Raw genomic sequence first — 16951 nt, forward strand, 5'->3', positions numbered from 1 at the left:
GCCTCTTCAGCAGTGCAGACTGCCGCTGCATATATATTACAGAATTCAAACCACTGCTGTTGGTGGTGCTTAGAGCGACATTGAAAATCTGATTATTTAAAAATAAGAGTTTCATACAATTTTGTGGCTAATGTTGTTGAGACGGTCGTTATTTTAAAAGTCAAAAGCAATAGTCAGGACATTTAAAGACACCACTGTGAGACGGCGGCCATCTTATGCAAGGAACACCAAATCCATCAGAGGCCATTTATTTTAAAATTGATGCATTTATGGATTATGTATTGTTATGTAGCCCTTACAAAAAGGCTGCATTGTTCTCTCTGTAGCCGTGACTGATGACCTGTGATTCAGTTAACATGAAAGGGGTGCAACGAGAAAAAGAAAGGACAGAAACGGGACATAAAAGAGGACTGAAGATGTTGTCAGCAAGCAGCTCCTCCCCAGTGGACCACCAGCTCCCCATCACGGCTTGCCATCGTCAGAAAGGAGAAAAGAAAATTTAACTGACAGAAGTCAGCTGTTAGCGCTGCGATTTGTGACCAAATCAAAGCATCCCCAAAAAATGTGTCACATTTACAAATCATGAACCAGATATGAGCAGCATAGCAATGACAAATGTTTTTAATCACTCAGTGCAAGTCATGTACTGTACATTCATCCAGGCATTATATAATACAGAGCTATGGCAAAATTAGATATTCATTTGCACATAAGGATGAACCACAAGGCACCAATCATTAAAATAGTGCCACGCTAATAGTTTTCTTTCTTGTGGTGATGTTTGCTTTTGACTCATGTGAAATAGCAGAACATATGGACAAAGGCAACATTTTAACATTTCACAGGAATATTATCATTAATTTTGAAGTGAGACATTTAATTATACCCACAATGTATGTTGATGTGGAGAGTAATGTAAAATAACATGAATAAATAAATGAATTACTCTATAATTGTGTTAATGACCCACTGTGATTGATTCAAGACAAGTCCTACATGCAAGTGAATAAGACAGTGTTAGAAAAATTTGTGATTTTTAAAGTGTCAAAGGTCAATGCCAGTATAATGTCAATATGAAACTTGTTGTTTTTGTTGATGTAATTATGGTATTGTCATTTTATAGATCTCTGGTCTGGCTTACACTGCATGAGATTCAAACCCAATAAAACATAAACACAACCTGGTCTGAAATGAACCCCTCTGGTAAAATGGCACACCTAATCATTGTTCAACATTCCCTGCCCACCACGATGCACAGGAAAATAAACATGTCTCTTTCTGTAAGGTGAAAGAGGAGAACAAACGATTCCAGAAGACCACTCATTTAAAAAAGAAAGCACTTTATCCTATAAAGCAGAGTGTTGTACCAGAAAGGTGAGCATGCAAGCAATAGCATAGCAATGAAGTAACACTACATAATTCACTGCACCAATATCCTCAGTATTGTATCCAATGAAAAGTAAACTTTGGTTTAATGATCCCCTCAGCTGTTTAAGTGTTAATCTAATTTGTGTTGAGAGCTCATTGTGTTTCGGTGGCCTCACGATACATATTCAGACAATGTTGTTTTATAAATCATTAAACCACTCAGAGGCCATCTTCAGCCCTCCATGTAGCATCTTGCTGATGCTGGTGTAGCTCCTCTGAAAAGAGGTTATGCAGGGTTATACTTCAGACGGAAAGTTTTAAAATAGTTATTTCAACTAAAACCAGGTTCATCTTAGTTTCTCTCTGTGCCTTTTTTTGTACCATTCACAGTTGACGACAGGCTTTCAGTCTCACAAGAGTCTGTGTGATTTTACCAGATAAAAATATGCATGCGCGCACGCACACACACGCACACACACACACACACACACACACACACACACACACACACACACACACACACACACACACACACACACACACACACACACACACACACACACACAATCACACTCTTACTCTGTCACAGACACTCTCTCAGTCTTGGTCTCTCTGGCACACACACGCACACAAACACACACACTCACTCTCTCACTCACTCACATACACACTCCTTGTCTCTCTCTTACACACACTCAGAAACAAAGCAGAGCTATGCTCCAGCTCTCAGAGGAGCCTTGGTCTGATCCCATCTTCAGGGAGCAGCTGCTAGAGAAAGATCTCCCTATGACAGATCGGAGACTGTCAGCCAAATCTTCCAGGCCATCCTGAACCCAGCCAGAATCCAGCAGGGAAATTGATGGGCAGGGCAGCACAGCCCATGCAATTCTGCTGGCCTACCGAGAGATTGCTAATGAATGCATTTCATGAGGGGAGGGGCTTTTGAGACATAACAGCAAGGATAAAGGGCATACATTTGAACCTCAGAAGTTTGGTCTCCCTGTTAATGGGGTTTGCAACATAAATGAATAACATAATAAAATAAAACATTACAAATTCTATAAAAATAGACACTAAGAATATTTCATTAAAGGCCCCAGATGCTTACTGGTATACGAGTGAAGGAACAGCAATAGATTTCATTATTGACAGTCATTTGTATTTTTATGGATAGCTTGTTTTCATAGTGCTGTTATTAAACTGAGTGAAACATCTCATGAGCAAGTAATAGATAATCTGTCCATAATCACATACTAAAAGCTCTATCCAGTGCCCGCTCTGCATTAATTGCTATTTACTTTCCAGTTATTATAGCAATAAACTTCATTTAATTGAGAGAGCCAAGGGCAATTTTACAGTTTCCCTGAATTGCTTCAACACAGTTCTTGTTTTAAACATTGTTCACATTTTCAAAACAGTTAACACACACCTCTACATGCTGCTGAATCAAATAAGAGCACAGAAACAGATTCTAATGAACAGTTCTCTGTTAACAGCGGCTGTACAATGGAACTCTTAATAGTAGTGTAACTACAACCATCATTATGACATAGTCAAGTACCAGTGCCTTTGCTTCTCTATGGTCCACTTGATATTGTAATGATAATTTACTGTAATCACGGAAACTACTGTATAATAAAAATATTTTATCCCATCAAGGTCTGTACTTCTTTTTGCCTATTTGACTTCACCCGTAAAGAACATTTCACTCATGTACAGAAAATCCTTCACTGAAACAAAATATATTCATTTTGGAATACCTATGGTGTATTACAGTACATACAGATGCACAATAACATGGTCACATTCTAAACTGGAAAACAAAACACACAGAATGGTCACACTACAGAGGTTTTACAGTAAAAAACACAATCATATATAGTAAACTGAAAATATTTTACTGCACTTCCATTTTCTCCTGTTGGTCAGGGCACAAATTTTCAATAACATTGTATGTGATGTGTGCCCTCACAATATAGATGGAGTGACATCTGGGCGTGTGGGTGATTGTCAGCCACATTCCATCTCCATAAGGAAAATAGCTCTTCTGCCAGATTCAGGAAAGGTGAAGACAGGTGAATACAGAGGCAGGAACTCATTTCTCACATTTTTCACATATGGGTGCCCTACAAACTAATGCCTGATGAGGGTTGAATGATTGAAGCTCATGTTGTCCCAAATAATGCTAAAGATATGCAGGCCAGCCCTTGACATCTGCCTCTTGGGGCACAAGTCTTCCCTATATTGCCTTCAAGAATGCCATGAGGTGTTCAGTGTCATACGGTTCAATAATGAGGTAGCAGGTGTTATATGGTCCAGTCAAGGGGCAGTTTGTGTCGTGTGGTCCAGTCATAAGGTAGTCAGTGCTGCATGGGCCAGTCATGAAGCAGTTGTTGTTATGTTGCCCACTCACAGGTTGTGGGAGACATCATTCGCAGTGATAATCGCACACGTTTTGATCCAGCACATTGCCCATGGGTCTTTATCAAACAATGTCACTTGGCCAAGTTGAAGCCCACTTCATCTACATGCATCTGTGATGTGTCACTGGATTCAGGTCCCATTGTTCTCTGAAAACAATAAAGAGATCAGTGCACCACATCATTCAATGAACTGTGACATGACATGCAGTTATTTAATTGGTCAAAATTCCTTTAAAAAGGTACCTTCTACCATGTTTTGTTCATTTCCTCATGAAGACATGGTCAATGGCGGTCAATGCATGTTGTTCCTCAAAATCCTAATGGTGAATGCCACAGAGAGTCTGCTTAGGTTTGGCTGTACCCTGTGTCCAGCCTGTCTCTTAGTTAGGCTGTGGGTTAATCACGTTTTACTGTCATAGCTCTCATCTGAGATGTATGCAAGCCCCCCCCCACCTACTACCAGGCATACAGTCCCCTCTACCTTTTTCAGGGGTCCTGACTCTCTTAAATCCATGTTCTGTCATTCTGTCTCTCTCCATTTCTCACTGGTGACCTTCATCACGTATGTTTCAGGCCTGACTGTTGATCGAACAATGCAGCAATTACTATTTGCAAATGTGAGGTATGCATCAACACTTTCAGGGAACGGTTCTTTCTGCTGAGAGAAATTGATTGTGTTTAGCATGATGAGACTCTCGCAATTGATTTTTCGTGTCCAGCGCAGAGATTTGTATTCATTGTCTTGCGAAAATTTGTTTGCTTTCATGCAAAATTCAAACGTCGATCATAAACGATTAACTGTTTTGAAACACACGGCAGAGTTTTGAGAAATGTGTTCACTGTTTTAAAAATGTGTTTTTTCGAGCAATGTGCTGGAGGTGTTCTTGGAGAGAGTCATATGCAATGCCGTCACCTACACTGTGAATGCCAAGAAGGCCGTCACCAACATGGATTCCGTCTAAAGTTTGAAGCCCAGGGTCACACTCTGTGTGGCTTCGGCAGGTAAATCTAAAGTCTTCAAGGAGTCCATAACTGAACACGAACCCTGTTTCTAGAATTGTTTTGAAACAAGTGAAAAATAACTGTAGATTTCGTACATGTTCAGTATTGCTTGTGTGGTGGTCAGAACAGCAACTATTTCCATATAGCCTGGAAAAAGATGTAACACTTAAAATTCATCATTGAATTAGGAAGTGCATTGCCGTTAGAAAGGCTCACTGTAAATACATCATGTAGTTAACAACTCTAGACCTAAAGAGAAGAGCTTGAGGATAAAAAAAAATTGGACCTGAAGACACAAACTGAATTGAAGAATCCAGGAGTCCAAAAGAATAACACTTATATTAATGGTAAGATTCTCTGAGAACACAATCACATGGAAATGGCAATGTTGCCGCTTGATCAGTGCTTTCCACACAAAATGGTTCCCATGTGCAAACTGTACATTTATCCAACACTTCCCTCCCATTGTGCTACCCTCCTTATTTATATTTACTTTATTATATATCTATTTTTGTCAAGTCGAGCAGCAATGTAGACTATCACTCTCACCAAATGGCCTATCTGGTGCCTTGTTAGAAGCAGTTTACAGGTGGTTAGCACAGTTCACAGTGACAATGCTTCAGTAAAGTTGGAAAAAATGGAATGTCAGAGGGTAGTCAACACTGGACAGAAGTCAACTGTTAAGACATTAAGATTTTGAAAAACCTTTTGTCAATTCGGGCAAAAACTATTGAAACATTGCAAGACTAAATTGTTTTCAAATCCTAAACAAGTATGAGAGATGTCCTTGCAGCAAGCTGAAGAAAGCTTGACTAAACTTGAAGAAGACTGATTAAAACAAATGGAGAGTGCTCACTGCCCACAAAATTAGATGACTTGAAATTAGTCCAACAGGAGAAACTGCAAAATGAATAATTTATGCACTTGACAAAAACAAACGTCGAAATATCAAACAAGTGCGTTGAAGTCTGTTGTTTTAAGACTAAGGAAACATGAAATAAATGTGCATTAATGATTTATTTTCAAGTATAATCCTTCACAGTAAATGTTTATGGAGGAAGAATAAAACCTGCTTTGAAAAACTCCACTAAGCACATCTGACAGGAAAGTCCTAATTTCCAGTTTCATTATATTTAAACATTTACTTTGAAACTACTGTACAGTTTGAATGTTTCCCTTGTTTTACCCTATGCTGCTTGGCCTTGCCCTTTATCACTTATCACAATGCAGTAAGGGGCTCCCTTACACAGAATTCTCCTGCAGTGGAACAGAAGTTATTTACTGAGGTCCTGATATTTTCTCAGAGGATTTCCTCATGTGCTTCTTGGCCAGCTCTTGTGCTCTTTTCTGCACCACTGCTCACATGCAGCTTCAGGAGTGGGCAGTGGCTGCAGGACAGTAGCGGCCACAATTCCCGGACTAACACTGCCCTCTGTTGGGTGAAATCGGCACTGACACCTCGTCCATGTCTTGCGTGCACCCGCTCTGCGGACGGCATATGGATTGTCATTCATTCTGCCTGGAAAATCACCCAGGGACAAAATGTTACAAAGGAGAAATGAGTCAATCCAGACACGTGAACGAGCAATGAATGTGGGCTAAAAGAAACAAATTCATTTACTCCATGACAATTTCTACTGAAAAAAAAAAATCCCCCCCTGTCATTTAAAAAATCAAATGTTAATTTAAAATCAAATGTGGGCATTATTATGCAAGGCAACATAGTTTCATCACATGTAAAAACACAATTATAACTCCTTTTTTATAGAGGAGGGAAACTGTAACATAACATGGAGTGTTGCTGGCTCACAAGAACCTGGATTTGGTGAGTTTGACACAAGGCCCTAATTTAATCCACAGCAAGGAGAAGTAATAATGATAATTACGGTAACAATTATAATAGTTTGGTCTATTAGTCCCTGAATGGAGGTACGGAGACATGCTGAGCCAACATTTGACAGGGCCTTGCACAAAATGAAAAGAGAGAGGGGGAAAAGAGAGGGAGGGAGAGAGCAGAGGGAGTAGGGGAAAAGGGGGGGATGGAAAGATAGAGAGGAGGAATGTGGAAGACAATCAGAAACAGACAGAGAAAGATGGTGGAACTGCATTGGCAGTTGGCATGTGGTAGAATTGCATAAGGCAGGTTCATTCCCTGCTTCTTCGCACTCTAAGGAAATGAATCTCAACATAGATAGTGTCGGGAATGAGTACATGATCAATTTCTAATTAGAATATGGTACTGGGGGAGGGATGTCTATGAAAATGAGATGAACAGCATATTGGTTAATTAATCTGTCAAGAATGGTGAATATGCAACAAAATGTAAGATGTTATCATGGAGCTTTCAAGCTGGATCTGTACCGTGCTCAATGGGGATAATGAGAGAGCTAGCATCTTTATGGTGTGTATGCACTTACTGTAGGTATCTTTGCTTCCCTTTGGACCTCTTTAACATTGAGAAAAGTGGATCTGAAATGTATGTCTTATTTCCTCTGCAATATTAATGTACAATCAGCAGCACTGTGAAATGATAGCACAAATATATGAAGACAACATTTCTTGGCCCTGAATGTCATCCGCAAAAATATAGGAATAGGAAACCTACGGATGTTTCATCTGATTTAGATAAGTCTGACCTGTCCTTCCTCAGCAGGCAGGAAACAATTAAACCATAATTGGGACTCCTAATTAGTCCATTAAGCTCTCTATGCTTCAGCATTGATTGCTACTTTCCAGTCTCTCTGGGCATCTGTGCCGATGCATGTTAAACAGTACATTTTCTGGATCCTTACTGTGAAATGAATTATTGGTACCACTATGATGTTGCAAATTACCCACAGTACAAAAACATCCCATTGTATCTAATTCTGAAACATCACAATTGTAATCATAACTAATGTGGTGACTCTCATTTCAGATGTAACCTTATATGTATGGTATAGAAAAATCAATTTTGATCATTCATGTAAGGGAAAAAAAAAAACTATAATTCCCTGACTTCTGAGAGATTGCTTTTCAGCATACCTTGGCTACCTTGGCAACCATTTACAACATCACAGTCCTTTCGAAATTAGAGCGGCTGCGTTTGAAGAATATTCTTGACCATTAAGGGGGAAGCAGGTACCTGGAGGTCCAAAGCCCTTAAAGTTTAATGTCGCTTTCCAATTCACAACTGGTACACCAGCTAAAATGGTGTCACATTCAAATAATGACTTCAGGTAAACAGTTAAGAACCGAGACAGAACAGTAGTCACCAGTCACCTAAAGGAAAGTGCCAGCCCTTGCACTAAACAGCTGAAGGCTCCTCGGTCCGTGACAAAGTACAGTGCGTGTCTTTGCTGATTTAATGTCAACGTAAAGTGATCGTCGATTCTGAATTTCCTCCAGCAGTCAACTAGCATCTTCAGCTGTGAAGGACGGCGTCTCCGTATGGAAAGCATCCGCGAGCATTATTTCACCTCGTTTCATTTCACCAATAGAATTTTTATCATTTCTCTGTAGAAACCTGCCAGCTGTAAAGACCAGATTTGGGCTCCAGAGGACGTGTTAGTGTGACTGAGCTGTTTCCCTGCAGTGAGGAACAATGATGCCATTGGATTTTTCTCCAATGTTTTCCTCATTAGTTCTGCTCACGTCTGTCTGTGATGTTTATCATGTTACCCAAAACTGGCAACTGCTCCCTTGTGCACAAGGTGCCAGCATCTACCCTAGACTGGAGAATTACAGTGGTCATGTTCTATATCTGTCTATATCTATGTTTCTACACCTTCCCATGGAAGTAAATGCCAATACTGGCCTATCTGTGTGCCATGACCGGTGAGTCAGATAAGATTCGAACTCAAATTCATCGTATGGCTTGTCTCGTTTGTCTCATTTAATCATCAAAGCAGAATCAGAACACATAAGAACAGAAGCTTCTGGTATCTTCCCAAAGCAGATGTCCTGATTAACTATCCACATTTCTGAGAGTTTGTTTTGTAAGGCGCGAGAGAGGAAACGAAATACAGAATGCATGCTTTTCTGCTAAGGTTATGAGGCGCAAAGTAAGCAGCATATGGTGCCAACAGGGAAATTAGATAAAAACATTTTTGTTTAATATTCTGCTGCTTTCTACTACATGGACAACTGAGAAAAGCAGATCAAATTGTTTTTCCATGGTTTGCAATTTTGACATCTAATCAAAATATTACATTGTATGTCTTACATAACAGACACAAAGACAGATTCACGACTTTCATATTCTCTTAAATGTGCTGTATGTCCAGAATTATAATTTGTTTTCCTAATGTATCCACTTTAGCTAAGATGTGCTTCTGTGTATATGCTTATATGTATACATGGTTCATGTACCTCACTGAAGACATTTTTTTCTTTTTCTGAACATGTAGCACATTACAAACACTTTATAAAAACAATGTATGAAAAGAACCCAAAGCACCTTCCCTGGAAGGAGTTAAAGTGTACTGCAGGGACTTTGTATTAAAATGAAATGCCTGCGCCTCAAATCCAACCTCTTTGTGACGGGTGGCAGTGAAGCGGACACACGCTTGTTAGTGACTTCAGCTTAAGAACTGCGAAAGCTTCGGTTCCATAAAAAAAGGCGTGCGCGGGGTGTGTGTGTGTGTCTGTGTGTGTGTGTGTGTGTGTGTGTGTGGGGGGGGGGGGGGGGGGGTGCTGGGGGGATGCGAACTTACCAACAGGGATGCATGGATCAGCAGTCACCTAGTTCAAGAAGAGTTCATTTGAACTCTCCGCCCTGATTTCTCATTTTATTGGGTTCCACGCGTTTCCCCTTAGGACAGCGTCGTCTCTCAGATCTATCCTAGTCGGATGTTAACGGTTTCTTGTTCTTTTTCTGTGTTTTTTTTTTTAGAAAGTGTGAGGATATGTGGGGGGTTGAGAAGGATGCCACCATGCTCTGTAGCGTTGCGTTGTTGACAATGACCTAGAAAAAATATGTAAACCGTATTTATTTTATTCCAAATGCACGGTGCTTTAGATATGATAATGAAATCGTGAATAAAGAAGCCCATAAATATCGCAGGAGTAGCAAAGAGCTTTAGAAAAACTGCATCATTTGAGACTTATGTAAAACTAGATACTGTATTTGGCGACGAATACATATGAGCTCATCTCGTACATCGACGAATGTCTTCAAAAATACGAAATACAGAGCAACACTTAATGGCTGGCATAAAAAATAAAATGACTTTCAAAAATCTTTTTGTAAACTGTCATTGAAATTTGCCATGAGATGATGGAGGAGTGTAACCATGCTTTCTTGAAAATCAGTCAAAACTGATAAATTTGATATGCAGGAGAATTATATGCTTAATTGTACATGGCCACATTACATGATATCACAGCTTTCAACAAACATTGAAACTGTATTAATCAAAATGCAGCATGTACAACAAACTGATCATTCTCACTCTGACTGGAAATGCTGAAAGTGAGAGAAACATTGAGGGATATGTGCTCTGTGTCATTTTATGTTAATTTTGAAAGGGCATGGATGGAAGCAAAAGCGTTGAGTTCATTAGTTTTACTGAAATATTATTTTGTGTAACAGTCTCCCATCAAGTCAGGGTGTTTAAAGCGCTCTTTTCCAGGTCCCGGGAACTACGTTTTATGTCTACTGACATTTAAATGGTTGCAGTCGGTTCTTTTGAATTACCTGCTGCAGCAGATTGACGTGTCCCATTCGAAAGGCTTTGTGGCAAAGGCTGTGTATTTTAAATCCTCTCCTCTCTCTGAAATGACAAAAGTACCTCGTGCTTGTTCTGGTAAACCCCTTTGTTTGTGTAGCTAGGCCTAAGTTAACTGACGTGGTAAAGGAAACCTTTTCACAGACAAGCCTGTCATTGCCCAGTGTGTGTCTTGACAGCCTGTCTCACCTTGTATGCATCGCACACAGATATGCTACGATAGTGGGAGGGGCATAAAGCAATTAACCTTCTCTATGAGAACATGCCCTGAAGAAGATTCCAGGATTTTGGAGCTTTTAAAGCCTCGTTCTCAAAGGTGACAGCTTGTGTCAGTAGCTCTGTTTGCAGTTTACTGTAGATTTTGAACACTTTGTAATTTTATATCATTAGTTAAAAATATATATGTCACTGACACAGGTCATGGATGAAAATCCTTTGTGTGTTATTATTCTTCAATAATTCAAAGTAATTTAAAACCATTGATTGAAGTGCTAGAATGGTATATAACAATCTTATTGATGAGGTTGAGACGTTAAATAGATGTTTATTCACGTTCTGATATATACACAGGCCCACACTACAATTTTGATTGGAACCATGGGTTGTTGAACAGGGCATCACGGCGTTTCTGGGGCAACAGTGTGCATGCGACCAGGTGACTGTGAGGGGGCGGAGCTGAGGCAGAGCATACAGTAATCACCTGAGTTGTGCCTCAGTTAAAGCTTTGACTCTTTGCTTTGAAGGGGTAAAATCGTTTCTCCTCCACAACTTTCATTGAGAAGCATTTCTAACAGATAGAGACTAATGTCAACACAAAGCCCATTTTGGCTTCTATTCCAATTCCACTGGAGCATCAAAATAGTGATTACAACCTCATAAAAAATTATTTAAAAAAAAAAAAAACATTTTGCTCCTGTAAGCCTTGTACAAAATATCAACATCAGTAATGTCAGTCATTCTGAATACACGAAGAGTAGCATTGATTCTTTTCCTGTTACAGCGTTAAACCATGGTTCAATGTGATTAGAATAAAACCAGGAACAAGCCCAAGGAAGGAAGCAGATGCTGCTATTTAGGCAGGGATTCAATCTGATAAACAATGAAGTAATTTGCTCATGGCTCTCTGACACGCTCAGAGAGGCTGATGCTTGAATTAGTGAGTTCGTACCAGGAGAATTTCAGAAAGGCAGACTGGCAAGAATGGTGCCTGATGATATTGTCACCCAGCACACTGTAATCAGGCCTTTGTTGTTATGGTAGTTTTTGCTTTGCACAGCAGTGCCTGTGATACACAGTAGAAAAGATACAACTAGATCAGGAACTGAACTGACTGAGGAAGGACACCCATTCCTCAGCTAGATGACTCAATGCCCATGTAAAAGGGGATTGCTAATTCACCATCCTAAGCCAACTGCTGTATGTGTAAGTGTATGTCACGAATCCACTATGTGTACAGGTTTACATTCTTGCACAGATCTCAGTTAATTAGATTTGACTTTACACCTGAGAGACATCTCCAACATCTCCCAACAGCTAGGCTCCAATCAATAAAGTGCATCCCAGATCAGACCTCATGTCTGCAGATTCCAAATATTGGAGCAAACACATGAGGAATAACACATTGACCCCATCCATGTAATTAAAAGTCCAATTACTGGACATAATGAATGGGTGTAATTATATGCTTAAGTATACCCATTAAAACGTGCTGTTGCTTCTAAGGGAATCACACTCGCTGGGCCACTCTCCCACCACAAAAAACGCAGACCTAACAGCAATGAACATGCTTTTCCTTTTCAGCGCAATACGCTATCATGACCTCTCTTTCAAAAGCATCCAGCACAAGCACTCAATCAAAAACCCAGCTAGCTGATTAACGGAACGTAATTATACTAAATCCAACGATGACACGCACTGACCAAAAATGCCTCCCGTTGCTTCCTTGCTGGAATACATATTTATTTAGGGTGCAACAGCCAGCACGCAAAAGCAGCATTTCAGTGCTTATGAATTCAGGGGACGTCTTAGATAGAATTTATCAGTCTCACACACGCTGTTGACAATTATTCAGCTGGAGAGGAGGAAATAGGAAAGACTGTTATGCTAAACGGTGTTTGCAAAATAAGCTGGGGAGGGAGGGTGTTTCCAGAGCTCACGCTGCTAATTACAAACCTAGCAAAGCAAAGCCTTTGCTCATATGTATAAAAGGTTATGAGCGAATGTGCATAAGTCTCCAAATATTTACTATATGTATGTAATGGTTCAAAATATTACAAAATGGATGGGATGCATGCACACAAATATATTTGATTAATATCACAAAGTACCATACAGCCAGCGTTCACCAACAGATAATAATTTAAAAATAAGAGCTGAGAAAAAGAGGAAATGTGTGCATGAAACTTTCAAGGTCATATTTAATTGTGTAACAAAATGGTTCCCCTTGCACGTTCTTGTACTGGTTAATTTAAACAAAAGTCTGTATCATACAAAGGTTTATGTAATGAGTTACATTGGCTGACACAATCCTGTGATCTCGTATATTCATGCGGTACAAAGGCTACGAGATCAAAGGGTAGAGATAGAGAAAGCTTGGTAGATGTGAGGGATGAGTAAACTTGTTTGACACCTTTGATTAATTTCACTTGTTTACTTGTTTGTGCACCCCCTACTCCATCACAAATCCACAAAATAAATGCCAAATAAAATCGTTGTCAGGAACGTTGCTCTCTGGATGAAAAGAAGCAAGGCGTCTCGGAAGCGGATCAGGTGATGTGACAGTCTTAGCGTGTAATTGGCAAGCTGATGAGGAGTGGGAGGGGAAAAACAAACACATTGCTATGTGGAATGTGTAAGTTTTGTGTCAGGCAAAATATCAGCCGACGCTTCTCATTGGCTGTCTTGTTTTAACTTCGGAGGGACTGTTATCTCTGCGGACACAAAGCCTTAAAATGTTAAAACGTTGACGAAGAACAAAGGCTGAATTCCCATGCGTGAGAGAAATTGCATAAAATGCACTTTTGTTGTACCTACCCAACATCCCCAACAGCATGCTTTTGTAAAATTCTCTGTGTAGACCTTAAAGACCTCCTGAAGTACTTCCTAGCAAGTCACAAGCCCAAACCATCGGTCCTGAAAATGAAAGAACATCTGTCAGCGGGGATAAATGTGTGAAAATGGAATTAAAGCAGAGAGGAGGGGAAAAAATAAACTTGACAGTCAGGGGAGTTGCTGTTGTCACAAGCGGAATTCTGTCACAGGCTCAGTCTTTGGGGACCGAAAATTTTCTGGTAATATCTAGTAGCAAGAAGAAGCTTCTGTAGCTTCCTTTTGCAGGTAGTGTTCCTATGCAAGCTGAGTGACCATCACTGCAGACTCAGTGAGACACAATTTCCACAAGGACACACCGGATGGCTTGTAATAACACCGGGACTGCTATGGCCCTGCTAGTGAAATATTGAGTGCATTTATCCCTGTGCTGACCTGGTAAAAACTGGTCTGAGCCGGTCTGAGCCGGTCTGAGCAGTGCCGAAGAGCAGATTCCGAGGCCATTGACAGAGCTGTGGTGGCACCGACGGCTGACAAGCGTCTTCCCTTTCTCTGAGAGCTCCGGTGACTGAAGTTCCTTTGTGTGCCACTTTTCCCTCTCTCCCCAGAGCTCGGGGTTCATCAACAATTAATGAAGCGTTGGCGCGTTATATCAGAGCACTGCGGGGGGTCCCCACACGTCGCCGTCCCTCTGCTCATTAAAAGCCTTTTAACAGGTTCAGAGGAACCTTTCATTCCGCAACAAACTTCACGTCTTGTCGTCGGGGTTTATTTTTCCTTTAAAAGGAAGGAACAGCGAGCCTGAAATATTAATTGGAGCAGAGCTGCCTGCTTCTTCCAAGAGCTCGCGTTTTAATTCGCCGCACCCCGACAACCGTCAGACGCGTCAGACTTCAGTATTTGCGGAGCCCCTTGCTCGCCTTTTTTTTCCAACGCGACCAAACCGCGGAGTGTTTCCCTCTCTCAGAAATCAAGCGCCTTTTCTTCGAATCGTATGAATTTTGAAAATGTCCCCTCGGAAACAGTTTCCCGTCTTGCTGCCATGCAGTGCCTTGTCCCTCTCAGGCATGTGCCCTGGATTGGACTGCAGTTGTCTCTCTGTATTAAGTCATTCATTGGAACCAGGAAGGCAGACTCATTGGAGACACATATCCTGCCAATTCTTAGTACAGATACAGTAGAAGGGAAACCTATCTGTTCTCTTACTGTCCATTTGAAATGCTCAGCTGTTTGCATTGAAGAGAATCCTTCCAGTCCCTCACTTCAAAGCAAAAACCCCCAAACGGTGACTCCTAGTGAACTTGAAATGTGCTTTGAATGTTTGTGGTATCTTGGATAACATACACCATTTTGTATGATGATATGAGTTGGCATGAAAACCTGGACTCTTGTCTTTTTGGAACTGAAGTCAGATCTCAGAATCGACTGTGTTGACCTTTGACCTCATCAGAAAAGGTTCTTTATTGGCCCCACATAAACATCACTGTTTTCAATCTGCTTGTTTTCAAGGTAACAGAAAAAAAAACATAACTGTCACGTGATTCCTTTCGAGGCTCTTTAGATAATGTAGTGTTATTGATGCCTTTAAATATTACATCATTGACATGAAATGATCCTGTAGACACATTAGTTGTTTTCCACTGTAGTTTAGCTTTAGGTTAATTTTTGCACAGATGGGGTAAGAAACGCTTTTCAGGGCACATGAAGAACCTATTCTACCTAACCTATCAGACTATTAGAATATGTTATGTAATAATACAGGCATACATAAATATAGATTATATGCTCATACAGATGTACATAAAATATTGAAAGACATACATGGCACACAAACTAAATTATACAGTGCAAGTAAATCAACAATATATGAGTTTCTAACATAGACAGCTAAAGGACTCATTTTAAATGACTGATGTAACAAGTAGTCTTTTAAGTAGCTTTGTGAAACATATAATGAATGGAAATTGTCACAGAGGTGATTGTTACCATTCTAGAGTTGTATCCTTCCAGGATAGTAAAAATAAATACGATAATACATGATTTGCCTCAATAAGAGTTCAACTTTCTCAAGGGATTTACCTTTTGGACAGTTTTGAAGGATCCTTCTTTTGAATGGAAAGCCTTTCATATTTGGTTTCTGCTTGATTTCACAACAGTTCCAGTAAACGCTCTTAAACAAGGAAGTATTCGGAGTCTGGAGTTCTTGCATTTAGGTCTCGTCTAATTCAGGCAGCGAGAGACACGCTGTCTTCTGGCAAATAAGTCTAGTTATGTATTAACGCAGTCAGCTCAAAGGCAAATGTGGCTTTTCTCGTATGCAGAATAACAAAGCAGTGACTGACTGTATCCAGTTCCACTCCCACAAACCTTAAGAAGTTCCAGTTCCCTTTTTTTTTTCAACCCACGCTCCTCTGAACAAATTGTGTGACAAGAGATGGAGTCTCTCTGGTGCTTCAAGCCAGATGCTTCCCACTTAGAATTCACACACTGCATGACACGTGCACAGAGCATGTTTGCTGATACACACTGTACGAATGGACAGTATGGTTACCAAATGCATTTTTCGAAATGAGGACATAAGGCAAGGCCAAAAATGTCTTGGCTTTACTAGGTTATTGAATTATTTCAAATCTGCAATCTGTAATACCAATCTTTCTTCCTCAGAGCTATTAAATCTCTTCCATTTTAATTTTCTCTCAGTTTCAGGGGATTGCAATTTGGATGCATTGGGTTTCCTTGGTGTTAAAAATTAACCAAATTGCACATAGGTCTTCCAGAACCAAACTACATGAAAACTGCACACCATGATTTTCATGCAATAGATATTCAAAGCAAGCACAGTCAAATCTGGGAGTATCAGTGAAGAGTAATGTACTGCCTCCTATTGGTCATTTTTAGTTTGTGTTATGGATAATTCAGTATGCTGCTGATGAGTTCTCATGCGGTGTGATTGGCCTGCCACCTGCAATGTCATGAAGGATTCATAGTCATTTTCAGCTGCTATTTATGTAACTCTGTAAAAGTTTATTAAACCTAGCATTTGTGTATACTGGATACCCAGAAAGTAATTACCAAATAAAAAGACTTATTTTGTCCCTGTGGAGTCCTTCAGATACATGTTCCAGAGTCTGCAGAAACTTTATATGCATGATTTGTGGAGAGAGTAAGTAATCCTAAACAACATTCCTGTGCATAGCCTCCTCACAGGGCACTTTTTTTTGCAATCTAACCAAAGTGACTTCCAATACACAATTTAGGTAGCATTATTTCAATTATATTTTCACGTGCTTACCTAAAATACGGTCAGGGTAAACCAGAAGGACAACTATAAAGAGCATCAGTCTTAACAGTCTTGTGAAAGCATTGACAGCAGAATCTGGAGACCACACTCCTAATGAGGAA

Source organism: Megalops cyprinoides, chromosome 22 (genome assembly GCF_013368585.1).
Source record: "Megalops cyprinoides isolate fMegCyp1 chromosome 22, fMegCyp1.pri, whole genome shotgun sequence".
Lineage (NCBI taxonomy): Eukaryota > Metazoa > Chordata > Actinopteri > Elopiformes > Megalopidae > Megalops > Megalops cyprinoides.